The sequence below is a fragment of the Sturnira hondurensis genome, unplaced genomic scaffold (assembly GCF_014824575.4).
Source record: "Sturnira hondurensis isolate 20B ecotype Veracruz unplaced genomic scaffold, ASM1482457v3 Scaffold0011291, whole genome shotgun sequence".
Classification (NCBI taxonomy): domain Eukaryota; kingdom Metazoa; phylum Chordata; class Mammalia; order Chiroptera; family Phyllostomidae; genus Sturnira; species Sturnira hondurensis.
The window spans coordinates 5255195-5275807 of record NW_028083922.1 but is presented as its reverse complement, the minus strand read 5'-3'; the positions used below and the strand labels follow the sequence as shown (position 1 = coordinate 5275807).

Genomic DNA, 20613 nt, shown 5'->3' with positions numbered 1-20613 from the left:
ATTCTCACCAGTGTAAAGTGGTATCTCATTGTAGTTTTAATTTGCATCTCTCTGATAGCTAGCGATATTGAGCATCTTTTCATGTGTCTCTGGATCCTCTGTATGTCCTCCTTGCAGAAGTGTCTGTTCAAGTTATTTTTTTAGCTTTTTAAAAGATTTTATTTGTTTATTTTTTTAAAAAGAGGAAAGGAGGGAGAAAAAAAGAAAGGGAGAGAAACATCAATGTGCAAGAGAAACAACTGGTTGTCTGTTGCACACCTGCCAACTGGGGGCCTGGCCCAAAACTCAGGCATGTGCCCTGACCAGGAATTGAACCAGCAAACTTTTGGCTCACGGGCCAACACTCAGTGCACTGAACCACACCAGACAGGACTCACCTTCCATTTTAAATGAGAGCCTTGCTGGATAGAGTCTTGGTTGCAGGTCCTTACTTTTCATTACTTGGAATATTTCATGTCATTCCCTTCTGTGGAGAAATCAGCTGATAGCCCTATTAGGGCTCCCTTGTATGTTACTTCCTGTTTCTACCTCACTGCCTTTAAGGTGAACTCAATGTCTTTAAGTTTTGTCATTTTATTTATTTTTTTATTTCTAATTTTTATTGTATTTTTCCATTACCATTTAGCCCCTTTATACCACTTCTCCCTAGCAGTGCCCATGACCATGAGTCCATTTCCCTTTTTGCTCAATCCCTCCACCCTCTACGTCCCCCACCACTAGATGTCATTCTGCTCTCCATCTATGAGTATGTCCCCATTTTTTTGTTATTTCACTTTGTTCATTAGATTCTACATATGAGTGAAATAATTTGGTATTTGTCCTTCTCATTTCACTTAGCATAATGTTCTCAAGGTCCATCCATAAGACTGAGGGATATTCCATTGTGTAAGTGTCCCTAGTTGTTTTATTCACTAATTTATTGATGGACACTTAGGCTGCTTTCATATCTTGGTGATCATAAATAATGCTGCAATGAACATAGAGGTGCTTATGTTCTTTCAAATTGGTGTTTTGGGTTCCTTTGGATATATTCCCACAAGTAGGGTTGCTGGGTCTAGAGACAGGTCCATTTTCAATTTTCTGAGGTATACCCATACTGGTTTTCACAGTGACTGCACCAGTCTGCATTCCCACCAATAGTGCAAAAAGGTTCCCCTTTCTCCACATCCTCACCAGCACTTGTTGTTTGTTGATTTATTGATGATGGCCATTCTGACAGGTGTGAGATGGTATCTCATTGTGGTTTTAATCTGCATTTCTCTGATGATTAGCGATGTTGAGTATCTTTTCCTATGCCTATTAGTCATCTGTATATCCCTTTGGGGGAAATGTTTATTCAGGTCCTTTGCCCATTTTTTAATTGGGTTATTATTATTTTTTTTGGTGTTGAGTTTTGTAAGTACTTCATAGATTTTGGATAATAACCCCTTATCAGATGTATCAGCAAATGTGTTCTCCCATTCTGTGATTTGTCTTTTTATTTTGTTGATGATTTCTTTTGCTGTGCAAAAACTTTTTAGTCTGCTACAGTTCCATATGTTTACTTTTTCTTTTGTTTTTGTTGCCTAGGGAGATATATCCAATAAAAATTGCTACAAGAAATGTCCGAGATTTTGCCGCCTAAGTTTAGTTCTAGGATTTTTATGGTTTGGGGACTAACACTTAAGTCTTTGATCCATTTTGTATTTATTCTTGTGCATGGTTTAAGAAGGTGGTCTAGTTTCATTTTTCTGCAGCATCTGTCCAATTTTCCCAGCACCATTTATTGAATACACTATCTTTAAACACATTGTATGTGTTTGCTACCTTTATTGAATATTAATTGACTATAAAGACATAGGTTTATTCCTGGGCTCTCTATTTCTGTTCCATTGACTTGTGTATCTGTTTTTATGCCAGTACCATGCTGTTTTGATTACTATGGCCTTATATTTATAGTTTGATATTAAGTAGTATGATTCCTCCAACTTTGTTCTTCTTTCTCAAAATCACTGTTGCTACGTAGGGTCTTTTATGGTCCATATAAATTTTTGAAATATTCTAGTTCTGTGAAATACATCATTAGAATAGTGATAGGAATTTGTGTTAAATCTACAGATTGCTTTGGGTAGTATGAACATTTTAATGATGTTAATTGTTCCTATCCATGAGCACAGTATGTGCTTCCACTTATTCCTTTCTACTTCAATTTCTTTCTTCAGTGTTTTAAAATTTTCTGTGTACAGGTCTTTTACATCCTTGGTTAGGTTTATTCCTTGGGATTTTATTCTTTTTGAAGCACTTGTGAATGGGATTGTTTTCTTAATTGGCCTTTCTGTTATATCATTATTAGCATATAAAAATGTAACTGATTTGTGCATATTAATTTTGTATCCTGCTACATTGCTGAATTCATTTATCATTCTAGTAGTTTCTTGGTGGAATCTTTGGGGTTCTCTATCTACAATATCATGCCATCTGCAAATACAGACAGTTTTACCACTTCCTTTCCATTTTGGATGCCTTTTATTTCTTCTTCTTGTCTGATTGCTGTGGCTAGGACTTCCACTACTATATTGAATAAGAGTGGTGAAATTAGACATCCAGTCTTGTTCCCAATCTTAAGGTGAACGCTTTCATTTTTTGCCTGTTGGGTATGATGCAGGCAGTGGGTGTCATATAGGGCCTATGTTATGTTTAGGGATGATCCCTCTACTTCCATTTTGCTGAGAGTTTTGATCAGAAATGGGTGCTGGATTTAATCACATGCATTTTTTTGCATCTACTGATATGATCACATGGTGTTTATCCTTCACTTTGTTTATGTGGTGGATACATTTATTGACTTGCAAATTTTGCACCAAACTTGCATTCCCAGAATAAATCCCACTTAATCTCGGTTATGATCTTTTTCATGCATTGCTGTACTCAGTTTGCTAATACTTTTTAGCATCTATGTTCATCAGGGATATTGGCCTGTAATTTCATCTTTTTAAGTATATTTTATTGATTATACTATTCCACTTGTCCCATTTTTTTCTCCCCTTTACTCCCCTCCACCCTTCACCCCTTCTCCCACAATATATATACACACATTCTTTGGTTTCTCCATTTACTATACTATCCTTAACTTTCCCCTATATATTTTGTGCCTTCCTATTCTTCCTATTCCCTATATCTTTCCCCCCATTATCCCCCTCCACCTCTGCACTGACAACCCTCCATGTGAGCTCCATTTCTGTGATTCTTTCCTGTTCTAGTTGTTCACTTATAATTTTTCTTTGTAGTGTCTTTATCTGGTTTTAGAATTAGGATAATGCTGGCCTCATAAAATGAGTTTGGGAGCTTTCCCTCCTCTTAATTTTATGACATAGTTTGAGAAGGAGAGGTGTTAATCTTGGAAATATTTGGTAAAATTCACCTGTGAAGCCGTTCGGTCCATGGCTTTTGTTTGTTGGGAGTTTTTTTTTTATGATTACTTTAATTTCACTAGGTGTAATCTGTCTATTAAGATTCTCTAATTTTTCCTGATTTAGTTCGGGAAGATTATATGTTTTTAGGAATTTTTATCCATTTTGTCCAGGTTGTCTGGTTTGTTGTCATATAGTTCATAGTATTTATTACAACACTTTGTATTTCTTTCATGTCAGTCATTTTTCCTCTTTCATTTCTGATTTTATTTGTTTGGGCCTTTTTCTTTTTTTCTTGATGAGTCTGGTTAAATATTTGTCAATATTGTTTATCTTTTCAAAGGACCAGCTCTTGGAATCATTAATCTTTTGTATCAGTTTTTAGGCTCTATTTCATTTATTTCTGCTCTGATCTTTATTATTTCCTTCCTTCTACTCACTTTGGGCTTTGTTTGTTCTTTTTCAAATTCCTTTAAGGGTGAAGTTAGGTTCTTTATTTGAGCTTTTTCTTGTTTATTTTTATTTTTTAATATATTTTATTGATTATGCTACTTACAGTTGTCCCATTCCCCACCTTTATTCCCCTCCACCCTACACACCCCCTCCCACCGACATTCCATCCCCCCCACTTTAGTTCATGTCTATAGGTCATACACATAAGTTCTTTGGCTTCTACATTTCCTATACTATTCTTAACCTCCCCCTATCTATTTTCTACCTACCATTTATGCTACTTATTCCCTGTACCTTATCCTCCTTTCTCCCTCCCCCACTGATAATCCTCCATGTGCTGTCCATTTCTCTGATTCTGTTCCTGTTCTAGTTGTTTGCTTAGTTTTTGTTTTTTATTTAAGTTTAGTTGTTGATAGTTGTGAGTTTATTATCATTTCACTATTCATATTTTTATCTTCTTTTTCTTAGATAAGTCCCTTTAACATTTCATATAATAAGGGCTTGGTGATGATGAACTCCTTTAACTTAACCTTATCTGGGAAGCACTTTATCTGCCCTTATTTCTGAATGATAGCTTTGCTGGATAGAGTCATCTTGGATGTAGGTCCTTGCCTTTCATGACTTCTAATACTTCTTTCCAACCCCTTCTTGACTGCAAGGTTTCTTTTGAGAAGTCAGCTGAGAGTCTCATGGGCACTCCTTTGTAGGTAAATGTCTCCTTTTCTCCTGCTGCTTTTAAGATTCTCTCCTTGTCTTTAATCTTGGGTAGTGTCATTATGATGTGCCTTGGTGTGTGCTTCCTTGGGTCCAAATTCTTAGGGATGCTCTGAGTTTCCTGGGCTTCCTGGAAGCCTATTTCCTTTACCAGATTGGGGAAGTTTTCCTTCATTATTTTTTCATATAAGTTTTCAATTTATTGCTCTTCCTATTCTCCTTCTGGCACCCCTATGATTCAGATGTTGGAATGTTTAAGGTTGTCCCAGAGATTCCTAAGCCTCTCCTCATTTTTTGAATTCTTGTTTCTTCATTATGTTCTTGTTGAACATTTATTTCTTCCTTTTGCTCCAAATCATTGATCTGAATTCCAGTTTTCTTCAGTGTTGGTTCCCTGTACATTTTCCTTTATTTCACTTTTCACAGCCTTCACTTTTTCCTCTATTTTGTGACTGTACTCGACCATTTATGTGGGCATCCTGATTACCAGTGTTTTGAACTCCACACCTCATAGTTTTCCTTAGTTCTTTGTCACTTAGTCACTTTTTCTTTGTCACTTAGTTGTTTTGTCACTTAGTTCTTTTTCTGGAGTTTTGATCTGTTCTTTTATGTGGGCCATATAAAGGGCAGAGTCTTAGGTGTTCGCTTGGGCAGGGCAACTGACATCACTGGGTTGTGACTCTGGATGTTGGTGAGGGGTCAGAGAGGGAACAATGCTGCTTCCTCAGCTCTTGGCTTTGAGCCACTTCCTGTACTACCCACAAGCAAATTAAGCCCTTCTAGTGCTTATTCCCAGGTCATTGGGTTTGTTTACATTCTAGGACCCTGTTAGTCTCTCCAGAGCACTCTCCTGTGTGCCTGAGAGTTTCTCCCACCACCACAATCCCCACACATTTTTACAGCCAGAGGTTTTGAGGCTTTCTTATCCTGTGCTGGAACCCTTAATTGCATAGTCTGTCTCGCTCTATAGTTCCTCCCAGTTTATCTTCACATAGACATGGGACGCCAGCCACCACCTTGCCCACCCCGTCCTCCAGCTGCTGCCTTGCCACATGTTCTCTCCACCCTGGCTGCCCACCTCTGCCCCTCCTACCAGTTTTGATGAATGTTTCTTCTTTAACTCCTTGGTTGTCAGACTTCCAAGGAGTTAAAGCTTGATTTTCTGGCATTTCTGGTCATTTTTTTTGTTTTAAAATTTGTGGTTGTCCTTCATTTGGTTCTGCCAGGAGCCAAAATATATCTACCTATGCCTCCATCTTGGCTGGAAGTCCCCAAACAGTTTTGTAAAAGAGAAACAAAGTTGGTGAACTCATACATTCCAATTTAAAAGCTTATTAAAACATGGCAGATTTAAGGCTAGGTAGTACTGGCACAAGGGTAATTATATAGATAAATGGAATAAAACTGAGAGTCAAGAAGTAAACCCTCATATTTATGGTCAGCCAAATTTTGACAAAGGTGCCAAGACAATTCAGTGAAGGAAAGAACAGTCTTTTTTAAAAAAGATTTTATTTATTTTTAGATAGAGGGGAAGGGAGAGAGAAAGGGTGAGAGAAACATCAACATGTGGCTGCCTCTCACGTGCCCAACACTGGGGCCCAGCCTTCAACCCAGGCATGTCCCCTAACTGGGAATCGAACCGGTGACCCTTCGGTTCACAGGCTGGTGCTGAATCTACTGAGCCACACTAGCCAGAGCAAAAAAAAAAAAGTCTTTTCAACAAACAGTTCAGGGACAACTGGATTTTCAAATATATGAATTTCCATATATATAAGAGGTATATATATATATACCTCATATATATATATATATGAAAAAATATATATATATGAATTATATATATAAATATATATATGTGAATTTTGCATCCCTATATCATGCCATACACAAGTAACTCAAAATGCATCCTAGATTTTAAATATAAGAACTAAAACTATAAAACTCTTAGAAGATAACAGGAGTAAATCTTCATGACCTTGGTTAGGCAAAGTGTTTTTAAATATGGCACCAAAAGCACAAGTGATAAGAGAAAAAAAAGGTAAGTTGGACTTCAAAATGAGCTTAATATGTTTCAACAGAAACCATCCAGAAAGTGAAAAGACAAACCACACATTAGGGGAGAACTTTTGCAGATCAGATATTTGGTAGGAGACTTCTATCTAGATTATATAAAGCACTCTTACAACTCAATACTAAGACAAATAATACTATTAAAAATGAGTAAATAATCTGAATAGACATTTCTCTTCATGGGCCTTTTTCTCTTCTCACTTGTCCTATGGCAAGAGGGCTCTTTGGTAGGAGGACTTTCTATATTTTCTAGGCCACCAATCAGGGAGAAACCTTCGTTGAAAGTGGCTTCTGTTTTCTAACTGATTGAAAATGTTACAGTTTGATCCACACTTATTACCAGAAACAGATGAATTACCAGGAAACACTACCAAATTGAGTATTCAGGCCTCTAGGTGCATTGTCTTCCTAACTTGCAGGTACTCCCTTGTTATAAAGTTATTTCTCAAAACTTCAGTGCTTAGAAACTGTGTGGCTTTTCCTTGGCATAAAAAGTGCCCATTGGTTTACTTTTAAAAAGATTTTATTTGTTTTTAGAGAGAGGGAAAGGGAGTGAGAAGGAGAGAGAGGGAGAAAATCAATGTGTAGTTGCCTCTACCTCACCCCCAACTAGGGACCTGGACTGCAACCCAGGCATGTGCCCTGACTGGGAATCAAACCAACAACCTTTCAGTTCATAGGCGAGAGCTCAATCCAGTGAGCCATACCAGCCAAGGCTGTTCATTACTTTAAAGAGTAAGTGGTAAGTGTTGCTTTCCTGGACATATATGGTCTTGGGTTTCCAATCTAAGTATCTGCTAGAAGAGTAGTTAACTTGAGGCAGGGAACTAAGCATTATGATAGCAGAAGACCTTCTGGTATGTGGGAACATGCAGAAAGGAACAAGGCTATGTGCATTGCTTTGGAATTTATAGTTAACTGCGAGGGCTACCAGCCCAGATATGAGATCTGTCCAGTACAAGTCCAGCCATTGTTGATATAACAAGCATGGTTGGCATGATATCCCTGTAACCTGGCATCCAAGGAGAGTAGACTGGAATGCTTGTGTGTGAACAGTGAGACTTCACTGTACTAGTCAGTAGGAGCAATAGATGCCATTGAGTGAGCGTGTGTACTGTATAGTCATCACATTCAAAATGACAGAGAGTAGAGCAACAGATCTGCATCAAATTTTGCATTAAGCTTGAACATTCCTCCATGGAAACTATTCGGATGATTCAGAAGGCCACAGCTATGGGCAACTGGTGATTGGCAGTTTCATCATGACAATGTACCTGCTCATGCATCACATCTTGTGCAGAGCTTTTTTGTGAAACATCAAATCACCCAGGTGACTCAGCCCAACTATAGCCCAGGTTGGAACACTGTAACATCTGGCTTTTCCCAAAACTAAAATCACCTTTGAAAGGGAAGAGATTTCAGACTGTTGATGAGATTCAGGAAAATATGATGGGGCAGCTGATGGCTATTGGGAGGACTGTGTGAGATCCCAAAGTTCCTACTTTGAATGAGACTGAAGCATCATTGTCCTATGTACAGTGTCTCCTGTATGCTGTATCTTGCTCAATAAATGTACCTATATTTTAAATTGCATGGCTGGACACTTTTGGGGAGACCTCATGTATCTGATACAAGTTGAGTGAACGATGGAGGGTGACCAATGTGATGCATTTCACTTGGCCAAGGGAGCAGTTATCAGATGGGCTCCATGGAGGAAGTGCCTTTGAGGATGCTAATGACCTTACAGGAAAAGCAAGGGGTTTGGATAAAGATTACTGTGGGTGTGGAGGTATAAAAGTGCATAGAGTGGTTGGATTTTCAATGACATGCAAGGAGTTTGGACTTGATTGTTTAGGCAGTCGGGGTAAATTGGTAGTTTTTGAATAAAGAGGGTGACCAACCAGATTGTTGATGTATCATATTTTTCTTGAAGCAGAATAGAAGACTCAAGCTAAGGAGGGACAGTTAGAGGGCTGTTGTGATAATTGAGATAAGAAATTAAGGGAATGACCACACAAATGGAGGTAATGTGATGAATATGGGAAATATTTTGGTGGTAAAATAGATCAAACTTGGTCATGGATGGATCACAAATGAAAGGAGAAGAACTCAAGAATAATAGCCATGCTTCTAACTCAGTGCCTAGGTAGGTGGTGATACACTCACTTCAACCATGCTATGCAAAAGGAGAAAACCAGACTGGAAAGGTAAAGGGAGACAGAGATCAGGCTGGGCGCTTTTCTTTGTAGGAGTTGGGGAAATCTCTCCTCAGTGGCATGGCCTACAGGATTGGATTTTGGGGGAAGGGTATGAGTTGGAGATGTATAGGAGCTGCCTTGGACTAGCAGTGTTTTTTTCCCTTTTCATTGCCCTGGGGAGATGGTAAGGCCAATTTTTTTAAAGATTTTATTTTTTATCCTTTTGCTTTTTGGGATAATACCCAACCCACTCAGCCACACCAGTCAGGGCAAAAATCTTGATGGGCTCATTGAGTATAGACTCAGATTTTTTCTCTGAGCCTGGTCATGTACATGGATGGGCAAACCCCTAACTAATGCTGGACCTTGTGACATAACTGCTTTGCTTTGCCTTTGAAGTTGACTGGGAAGATTAGGCTCTCTGTCCAAGCTGACCTATGATGCAACTCAGGCTCCATCCAAACACATCTGTACTGCTTAATGAGCTGTCTTATGATCATATTATCCTGTTTTGGTTTAATCAACTTGAAACACCCCCCTCCAATTTCCACCCCAAAGTCAACCTTTTAATGGATTTTCTTTATCTTTAAAATAAGTGGGTTGGACTAGATGATCTCTGAGGTCCTGTTCAGCTCTGTTTGGCTCTGATTTGGAAATTTCCATTGATGCATTGTCAACCAGAGACAGCTTCCCACCTTACTTAAAAAAATTATACTGATATCTACCCTGGCCAGGTAGCTCAGTTGGTGGGAGTGTCATCTCATACACCAAAGTGGTTGCAGGTTTAATTCCTGGTCAGGGTGCACACCTACATTGCAAGTTCAATCCCCAGTTGGGGTACATATGGGAGGCAACATATCCTTGGGTGAGGATTTAAAAAATATATATCAATATCCCCTTGTGTTTATGTTGGACATAGGAGATTCCATGTGCATTGATTATTATTAGTCAAAAGCCTGTAGCATTAGAAGTGTTTTGGGACGGCATTGTGACATTCTTATGCCTTGATTTCTCAGGCTTATTCACATCATTAGGATCTAAAGATTCATCAGACACTGGGTGAGTTCAGATCAGAAGGTAACTTTGTTTTCTCTGCATCTATTAAGCTTTTGAACATTTTAATAACACTCTTCTATAAGCTATTCACTCATACATTTTTACGAGGGCCTTCTACTTGTAGATCTAGTAAATTCTATATCATTTCATATCAAATTTAATAATAATTTATATTTGAGAGATTCCTATGTATCAGATATTGTGCTAATCCATATATATGTATATATACCAATTTAATCTTTACATCAACCCACTGCAGTGGAGATTGCTATTATCTCCATTTTACATATGAGGAAACTGAGGCAGAGAGCTGTCAAGGCTCCTGTCCAAGGTGTCTGTGCTGATGAGTGGCAAAGCTGGGATCTGCACTTAGGCTGTTTGGCACTAAAGCTTTTCACCAGTACTGATATCCATGTGTGTTGTTTTGGAACAGCTTTGGACCAGAGTTGGGAAACCTCGAGCTCCAGTGCTTGATATGGCACCAACAGTTCACCTTCAGTGAGAAATTTAGTCTCTTGAACTGAGTCTTAGAAACTATGGCCCCAAGAGCAATGTGTCTCTTGTCATTGGGTTATCATGAGACCCCAAGCCTCCCAGCACATTATGATGGCACTTTTTTTCTCCACCATGGCTCTGTTTCTGTCATGTCTTCTATCATATCCCATTGTAGGGGTGAGCAATCAGGTATGATACTTTCATTTTACATATGGGCAACAAGTCATTTCTATTAGGTCATGTGAATATTCCAGAACCTGCAGTCAGTGAGTGGCAGAACTGTGATGACATACAGTATCTTCTGGCCCCAGGGTGATTTCTGTTTCTGCTACAAAATGATTAATTGCTGAGGCCCTCTCTTAGAAAGCTGAATGCTGGAGTTGGTATCTGGAGACAGCTATTGCATTTTTTATTGAGATACATAATGTAAAAATGTCTGTTTTAAAGCCTACAAATTAATGGTTCTTAGAATACTCACTAGGTTATGCAGCCATCACTACTATCTAACTGAAGAAAATTTGAGTTATCCCAAAATGAAACAGTGTACTTGTTAGCTGTCACTCCCATACCCCTACCCCTTGCCCCTGGCATCCATTCCATTTTTCCTTTGGCTAAGAAGTCTTTGGGTTCTCAGCTCTGATGTCAGTGGAAAAGATTGTCCTTCCAGGCCTTTGAAGTACCTTTGGAATTTCCTCTGAATAGCTATCATATATGAGGTATATTTACCTTTCTGTGTGAAAAGGAAGAATGAAACCGCCCTTTCAATTAATGAGGTGACTTACACAACTTGTAAAAATAAATCCTCTTCCCACCTTCAAAGTCAAGCTACTTTTCATGTATATAGGACACAAAGATACTAACTAGGGATATGTAAAAATATGAGTACTTTTAGCCATGGCACCTGAATCTAAATCTTTCCCTTGTTTACTAAGTTTTCTTTTAAATAGCAGGTAACTGGAGTGCAGTGTGTCCTGTGAATACCTGAAATCAAGTGCTTGGACACTGCAGATGTAGTAATGGTGGTGTCTGTTTTGGACTGCAGTGCTGATCCCTGGCTTCTGGTGAACTATACTGCATTCACATTATTACTGTCCTCTCTGGGAGTGCTTTAAATTTATTCATGAGACTAGTAGGAGCTCAGCGGGCAACAGCTAAATCTATTTAGTAATCAAAATAAGAGGAAAGCCATTTTCATGTTCCCTTGCAATGCTGCAGGGCTTAGCTAACCCAGAGGATATTAATTACTCAGTATGCTTTGAGATGTAAAAGCATACATTTATCAAGACAAATGTGTTCAAATCTAGATTGAGGCAACAAGAGTTAATTTAAAACAAAACAGTGCACAAATTTAGGGAAATCAAGGACTACCATAATTTAGTGTTTTTGGTCTGTTCCCACCCTCTCTAGCATGAGGTGAGAGACCTACTTATTTGTGTTAAAGGAGAAAAGTTATTTTTACTAGAGACATTTGTAGAATTGATCACATATGTCAGTGAGTTTGTTGCATAGATTTCCCACAAGTGTTCAGGAATGTTTCCATGGCAGGCAGGGGCTCCTGCAGCATGGAAGTATGAAGTTGTTTTTCCGATCTGTAGGTTTTCCTTTTATTGCTCATGGCCCTAGGGGCCCCCTGCAAGAGGGCAGGAGAGACATGGCTTTTACTAGCAGACCCCATCAAGTGAGGTCTTTATCATATTAAGGTGGAACATCTTTATTCCATGGCTCATTTCAGCTTAAATCAAGCTGTGTCCCTCGCCCCTTGATCAGTAGGCTCAATCTTTTGAGGCTGATTTTAGTCTTATTCTCTAAGCCCAAGTGATCAGGGGTCTATACCAGAGTCCTATTAATTGGGTCATGATTTGACCCCTTAGGTCAGAATTTGATTCTGCCCTACTGTCTAGTGGATCCTCCCTGCATTTAATAGCTGAGTCAGATTCTTCTTTGAAAAATAGCTCTATTCCTTTGAAATTGTGGTTTAGAAAGAGGTAATAGCCCTGCTGCCAGGCAGGTGGGTCCTGTGGTGGCTTTCTTGGACAAACTTAAGTATGACATGGGTGTTTGCGGAAGCTCCATTTGGACAGAAAAAAATAGAAAATACTGAGATGACACATCTATGATTTACCAGTCTCAGGTGTCCCATGCATTCTTATTCATCCACAGAAAAGGGCCAAGATTTTAAAATTTGAAAGCAAAAGCACAGTTTAGGTGAATATTTATTCATGTAAGATTTGTACTGGACCCTTTCCAAAAACATGAACACTTCTTATATGGACAAAAGGTAAAGGTAGATGAGAAACCCTCCTTAGAGGGCAGAGGGATAAATGTAATTGGTTACTTGTGAAGCACCTATCTCCCTGGCTGAGTTGTGACTGTGCCTCTGAAATCTTCAGCAGCCATGGTCCACACTGTCTCTACAGGTATTAATACATCAGAAGAGAGCATATATGTTCCTTTGCTGAGATGAGTTTGCTCTTGGCATGAAACCCAAATGTATTAGTCACAAATATCAGGTACTGTCTACTGGTGATTCTGTGGGAAGAGATCGAATGTATTCGCACAGCATGGAGACAGAGTTTGGATAATCACAATGAACATACCTTTAGGCAGTGCCCCCTTGCTGCTGGGTTTGTGTTTGGCATAGGCATGGAAATGACCAAGTCCTGATCCATGCTTCAAGCAGCTCACTGTCCACAGCAGCACAGTATAATGAAACTTTCCATGATGATGAAAATGTTCTCTGTTGGCAATGCCGAACATAGTAGTAACCAGCTGCATGTGACTATGGAGCAGTTGGAATGTGGCTAGTGTGACTAAGAAACTGAATTTAAAATTTGATTTAAATTATTTTTTATTGATCATGCTATTACAGTTGTACCAATTTCCCCTGCTTTCCCTCCTCTCCACTCAGCAACTCACTACTCCCTCAGACAGTCCCCTCACCGTTGTTCATGTCTATGGGTCATGCGTATAACTTCTTTGGCTACTCTTTTTCCTATACTGTACTTTACATCCCCATGGTTGTTCTGTGACCACCTATTAGTACTTCTTAATCCCCTCACCTCTTTACCCATTCCCCTACACCCCTTCCAATCTGACAAACATCAAAATGCTCTCCATATGTGCTGTGGCTCATGTGGCTCAGTGGATTGAGTGCCAGCCTGTGAACCAAAGGGTCACCAGTTTGATTCCTACTCAGAGCACATGCCTAGATTGCAGGCCAGGTCCCCAGCGGGGAGCACTGAAGAGGCAACCACACATTGATGTTTCTTTCCTCTTTCTCCCTCCCTTTCCCTCTCTAAAAACAAATAAAATATTTTTTAAAAAACACTCTCCATATCCATGATCCTGTCCCTGTTCTTATTTATTTAGTTTATTTTTTACATGCAATTGTCGATAGATTTGTACTTTTTGCCATTTTATTGGTCATGGTTTTTATTTTCTTCTTTTTCTTAAATAAGCCCGTTTACCATTTCATATAATAATGGCTTGGTGATGATGAACTCCTTTAGTTTTTTCTTGTATGTGAAACTCTTTATCTGCCTTTTGATTCTAACTTATTTCTTACTGGGTAGCGCAATCTTGGCTGTAGGTCCTTGCTTTTCATGACTTTGAATATTTCTTGCCAATCCCTTCTAGCCTGCAAAGTTTCTGGTGAGAAATCAGCTGACAGTCTTATGGGAACTCCCCTGTAGGTAACTAACTGCTTTTCTCTTGCCACTTGTAAGATTCTCTTTTTCTTTAACATTTGGCACTTTAATTATGATGTGTTTTGGAGTGAGTCTGTTTGGATCCATCTTGTTTGGGACTCTCTGTGCTTCCTGGACTTGCATGTTTATTTCCTTCACCAAATTAAGGAAATTTTCTTTCATTATTTTTTTCAAATGGATTTCTGAATTCTTGTTCTTTCTCTTCTCCTTCTGGTACCTCTGTAATGTGAAAGTTGGACCTCTTGAAATTGTCCCAGAGGCTGATTATATTATCTTCCTTCATTTGGGATTTATTTCTCTTCTTGTTCTGATGGGTTGTCTTGTGCTTCCTAATGTTCCACATTACTGATTCAATTATCAGCCGCATCCACTCTACTGTTGTTTCCCTGTAAATTGTTACTTATTTCAATTAGTGTACCATTCATTTCCTTTTTAATATGTTTTATTGATTATGCTATTGCAGTTGTCCCATTCATTTTCTCCCCTTTATTCCCCTCTGCCTTGCACCCTCCCTCCCACCAGCACTCCCCCACCCTTTAGTTCATGTCCATGGTTCATTCATATAAGTTCTTTGGCTTCATCGTTTCCTATACTGTTCTTAAAATCCCCCTGTCTATTTTGTATCTACCATTTATGCTACTTAGTCCCTGTATTTTTCCTCCATTAACCCCTCCCCTTCTCTGCTCATAACACTCCATGTGGTCTCCATTTCTGTGATTCTGTTCCTGTTCTAGTTGTTTGCTTAGTTTTTCTTTTTGTCTTTTTTTAGGTTCAGTTGCTGATAGTTGTGACTTTGTTGTCATTTTACTATTTATATTTTTGATCATTATATAGTTGAGCCTTGGTTACCTTTGGCAGATCAATGGGAGAAATTTACCCAGGCCAGTCAGCTGAAAGGATTGGCTGTGAACATTGTGCAGAGGCAGGGTGATCAAACTCTGATGGATTCTGTAGCTGTCCACTGGGTGTGCTGGTCCTGGGATTTCCTCCTGGGTGGTGCATTCCAAGGTCAGCCCCCAGCTGTGTTTGGCCAGGGCCACCCTTTCTGATCTGTAATGCAATCTGAGATGGCTGTTACTTGTGCTAGGCTTAGCTTCCCAGGTGAAGTCAAGCTGTGAATCTAGGATGGCTGCTGCTAGTGCCAGGCCTGGGGTTCTCTGAGGCCAGCTTGTGCTTGTTTGGTAGGATTTAGGATTTGGTAGTGAACCTGATTCAAATCAGCCATTCATATGGAAAGGCAGCTTGGGTGGGTCCATAAGGTGGGTGGAACAGTGTCTCTGGGGATCTCCAAGGCAGGTCAAACACTGTTAGTCAGGTTGATGGAGTCTCAGATATGGTACCGGCTTGTTGGCTCTGTGGCTCTGTGGGGGGAAAGTTTAGAAAAGGGACAGTGGCCTCTGTTTGCCTTAATGCAAGACACTTCAGTTTCTCGTTGTGTACCATTGGTACCTTTCAAGCTGCTACTCTGGTGCTGGAGCTCAGAGGGCATGAGTCTGTGTAGGTGAGTCTGTGTGGATTCCTTAAGAGGAACTGCTTGGGGCTCCAGAAGTTTCTTCCACTGCCTCAATCCCCACTGGTTTTTGCAGTCAGAAGTTGTTGGAACTTATCTTCCTGACACTGGAACTTCCTGGCTGGGGGGGTCTGGTGTGGAGTGGGAATCCTGGCTCCTGAGATATCCCTCCTGAATTTTTTAAAGTATATTTTGTTGATTATACTATTACAGTCATCCCAGTTTCCCCCCCCTCTGCCTGGTAGCCCCCTTCCCTCCAGCAGTTTGCTCCCCTTAGTTCATGTTTATGGGTTGTGCATATAAGTCTTTGGCTTTTATATTTCCTATACTGTTCTTAACCTCCCCCTGTCTATTTTGTATCTACCACTTATGCTTCCTTATCCCTGTACATTTTCCCCCATTCTCCCCTCTACTCGCCCCACTGCTAACCCCTATGTGATCTCCATTTCTGTGATTCTGTTCCAGTTCTAGTTGTTTGCTTAGTTTGTTTTTGTGTGTTTTTTTTAGATTTAGGTGTTGATAGTTGTGAGTTTGTTGTCATTTTACTGTTCATAGTTTTGATCTTTTTCTTAGATAAGTCCCTTTAATATTTCATATAATAAGGGCTTGGTGATGATGAACCCCTTTCACTTGACCTTATCTGGGAAGCACTTTATCTGCTCTTCCATTCTAAATGATAGCTTTGCTGGATAGAGTCATCTTGTTTGTAGGTCTTGTTTTTCATCCATTTGAATCCTTCTTGCCAATCCCTTTTTGCCCGCAAAGTTTCATTTGAGAAATCACCTGATAGTCTTATGGGAACTCCTTTGTAGGTATCTTTCTGCTTTTCTCTTGCTGCTCTTAAAACTCTCTGTTTATCTTTAACCCTTGGCATTTTAATTATGATGTGTGGTGGTGTGGCCCTCTTTGGGTCCAAGTTGTTTAAGACTGTCTTGCTTTCTGGACATTTCCGTCTCTTTCCTTTGCCAATTTAGGGAAGTTTTCTTTCATTGTTTTTTTCAAATAAATTTTCAATTTCTTGGTCTTTCTCTTCTTCTGTCATCTGTATGATTCAGATATTGGCATGTTTGGAGATGTCCCAGAGCCCTCTTATTCTATCCTCATTTTTTTTGAATTCTTGTTCCTTCGTTCTGTACCAGTTGAGTGTTTGTTTCTTCCTTATGTTCCAAATCATTGATCTGAACCCTTGTGTCCTTCCCTTCACTGTTGGTTCTCTGTGGATTTTTCTTTATTTCACTTAGTGTAGCCTTCATTTCTTCCCTTATGCATTTGCCATACTCACTGATTTATCTGAGTATCCTTATTACCAGTGGTTTGAACTTTGTGTCTGATCCATTTCATTCTTTTTCTGAAGTCTTGATGTGTTCTTTCATTTGGGCCATATTTCTTTATCTCCTCAGTTTGGCAACCTCCCTGTGTTTCTGTGTATTAGGTAGAGCTGCTTTGACTCCCTACCTTGGCATACCTCTTATGTTGTAAGGGGTGGAATCTTAGGTACTCACCAGAGTGGGCCAACCCTATTTGCCACTTTGTGGTGCTGTGTGTGGGGGAGGGGTCAGAGAGGGAACAAATGCTGCTTGCTCATCTCTTTCCCTATTTACAGTCACATCCCCCATGGGCATCCTGCATGCTACTGACACCTGTCTAGCTGCTGCCCTAGTGCTGAATCCCAGAGTGGGTGGGTTTGTGTAAATTCTAGGACTGTGCATGTCCTGTTCATGGACTTTCTTGAGAGACCAGTAGTTTCTTCTGCTGCCGCAACCCCCACTGATTTTTACAGCCAGAAGTCATGAGGCTTTATTTTCTGGTGCTTGAACCATGGGCCGTGTTGTCTGGCCTGGAGCTGAGATCACTTGTTCCCTAGGTTACCCTCCCATTTTTTATCCACCACATATGTATGTAGGGCCATGTGTTCTGCTGGTCCCTGCAACCAGTGCTTCATTGCCACTGTCTCACCACCACCACACCACATCATCTTTGTCCCACCTTCCCATCTCTGCCCCTCCTACCCATCTGGATGAGTATTTCTTCTTTAAACCCTTGGTTGTCACCAGACTTCCATACAGTTAGACTTTCTTGTTGCAGACTCCATCTCGTGGGGTCCATGTGTTGTTCCTGCAATGAGCAAATTCACACAGACTACAGAAGTCCTGTGGAGAAAAGGAATGGCACAGCTACTGTCTTAAGTGAGAGAGAGGGCTCTAACCCCTGCCTGGATAGGCTTTTATTGCTTTTCTGGGTACATTGCATCAAGGATGGTCCTCATTTACTATACACAGGTTTGCTGTAAGTGATTACTTTTTACAGATAACAAAGGAAAGAATGTTGCTAATTACTTCAAAGAAGAAGGATATTTGCAAATGCAAAGGGAAAAGTGGTTGAACTGGTAACACTCATCCTTGGGAGGTTTAGCACAGATTTTAGGAAGTTACTTCAAAGATATGCATTAAACATTTTCTGCCTTAATTAGAGGTGAAGGAGTTTTAGCAAAAGCAAGCCTCATAGCAGCCTAGGTACAATGCAGGCCTGATTCTTCATGGGAGAACCTATCTGTGGGCATGGGTCCTGTGTGCTGACCTTGCTCCCCATTGGTATTCCAAATCAGGAGCTGGGCTATATCCCCCACTTCCACGCAGAATGGTCCCCTATACTTTCTGGCAGTTCTGGTTGCTTTTTGTTTCAAGGTTCGTTGTGATCCTTGTTATGATTGTGTGAGGAGGCAAAGCATGTCTACATATGCCTCCATCTTGACTGGAATTTTTATCCACCACATGCAGGTGTGGGACTAGCCCATTACACATCCATGCCCCTCCTGCCAGTCTGAATGGATGTGGTTTCTTTAATTCTTTAGTTGTCAGACTTCCATTCAGCTCAATTGTGCTGGTTCTGAGTGATGGTTGTTATATATTTCAGTTGTAATTTTGATGTTGCTGTGTGAAGAGGTGAGACATGTCTGCCTATGCTACCATCTTGATGGGAAGTCTGAATTTTAAATTTCCATTGAATTTTTATTAGTTTTTAAAAATATTTTATATTTATTTTTAGAGAGAAGGGAAGGGAGAAAGCAAAGGAGAGAAACATCAATGTGTGGTTGCCATTCACGTACCCCCTACTGGGGACCTGGCCCGCAATGCAGGCATGTGCCCTGACTGGGAATGGAACTGGTGACCCTTTGGTTCACAGTCCAGCGCTCAATGCTGAGCCACACCAGCCAGGGTTGAATTTTCATTAGTTTTAGTTTAAATAGCCACACGTGGGTAGTAGTTCCCATGTTGGACTGAACATACCTAGAGAGAGGATGAATATAAACTAATTGGAAGGGGCAAGCTTTGAGGATAAACTAAATTGAACAGGCAGGAGAACAGGGGTGTGTGACTAATTAATTAAAATCCAAATGAAAGGCTACTTAAGGGGTTCATCTCTTGGGTGCTCTTGTGGATCAGGCATTTCAATCTAGGCAGGTGCTGAGTCCCACCATTTCATGGTAGAATTATCTTAACAGTGGTCTGCTGTGCCTTGTTTTACAGACCTCAAAAAATATGTCCTTAGCTTTAGACCCTAGTCAGGGTAGGTTAGGTTGCAGTATTAGGTCATGTTTGTGTTCCCTCCTGGAGGGACAAAATCCACTTCTGGACAGACACAGGCTGCTGGAGTATCTGTGGGTAGAACCAGCATTTTCCTTACTAAAAGGATCTTCTCTAGGACATGCATTAGGCCATGCGTAACATTTCCAAAGTTCTACTCTATGAAAGCACATTTTCAGATTGGTGTAACCAGTTCAGTACTTGCTTTTTCCATTAAAAGAAAATTTTTATGGCCCTCCTACAGTGGAATGAGGTAACTTTTCTGCCAAATACTTGAACACTGGTCCTCTGGATCCACAGTGATTTGGGGTCCTGTAAATTGGGTCTATGATGAATCCAGCTGCTTTCTAATGTGTGCCTGGTGCCAGAGGGTGTGAGTCAATGTTATTAGTATGGAAGATACCTGTCTGCCTACACCCAAACTGAGTTGTGTAGTTACAGATTGCATAGTAGATGAATGGAATGCAACCCTTGTTTAGACCATTTCAGGTGTGGTATCTCTCATGAGAATATTTGTTCCCACCTTGATTTTGGTAGCTATACTTGGTTGTAGGATTGTAATAATCTTCAAGCTTAGGATTTATAGATTGAAACTGAATGGTTTTGTCCATGGATAGTTTGAATCTATTGAATCCAAGATCAACAAGGGATTAATAAATACTACAGAATTGTGTTACATTGTTCTTAACTCTTTACTTGATGATATATAACAGAATGTACCAGAAAGCAGTAGTGGTATGACTGAGGCTAAAAACTACATATGCAAGATGCTTTTTTTGAATAACCTATTCTTCCAATTCTTGCATGACAATGTAAGAATAAAATTTAAAAGGAAGATCCAGTAGGATGATAGGCTTGGGATTCTGGAGAGGTTGATATAGAACTTTCAGTATCATCATTGTAAGAAATTTATCATCATTGTAAAATTTTCAGTATCATCATTGTAAAAATATGTATATATTATTTTAAAAAGGCAGAGAGTTTTTAATCATGTACATGTACATATTTTTTTAAGGCAGAAAATTTTCCTTTTCCCTGACCCCTATTTTCATTCTCCAAACATAACTGCTGTTACCAGTTTTCATGTGTAAGCATTCAGAAAAATGTTATGTATATGGGCATAGACACAAATGGAAAAATACTATTCTACACCTTGTTTTATTTATTTAATACTCTATCATGGAGGCCTGTCCTATGTCATTGTATGGGCTTTTCTTTAATGGATTTTATTTTTATAATAGTTTTAGGTTCATGGTGATATTGATCACATGCACAGTTTCCTCCACTATTAACATCCCCCCACCAGAGTGGTGCAGTAATTTTAATTGATTAACTTATATTGACACATCACTTTCACCCAGTCTATAATTTACATTAGGGTTCACTCTTGGTGTTGTATATTCTATGGTTTTGCAGAAATGTTTCTTGTTTCTTTTT

At 39.7% G+C, this 20613-nt stretch overlaps 1 protein-coding gene across 2 annotated transcripts in view; it reads left to right on the top strand.

Annotated features, from left to right (window-relative positions):
* CD99L2 (CD99 molecule like 2) overlaps positions 1-20613 on the top strand; it is a 119874-nt gene that overhangs the window by 49057 nt on the left and 50204 nt on the right. The gene's annotated exons all lie outside the window — the stretch shown is intronic.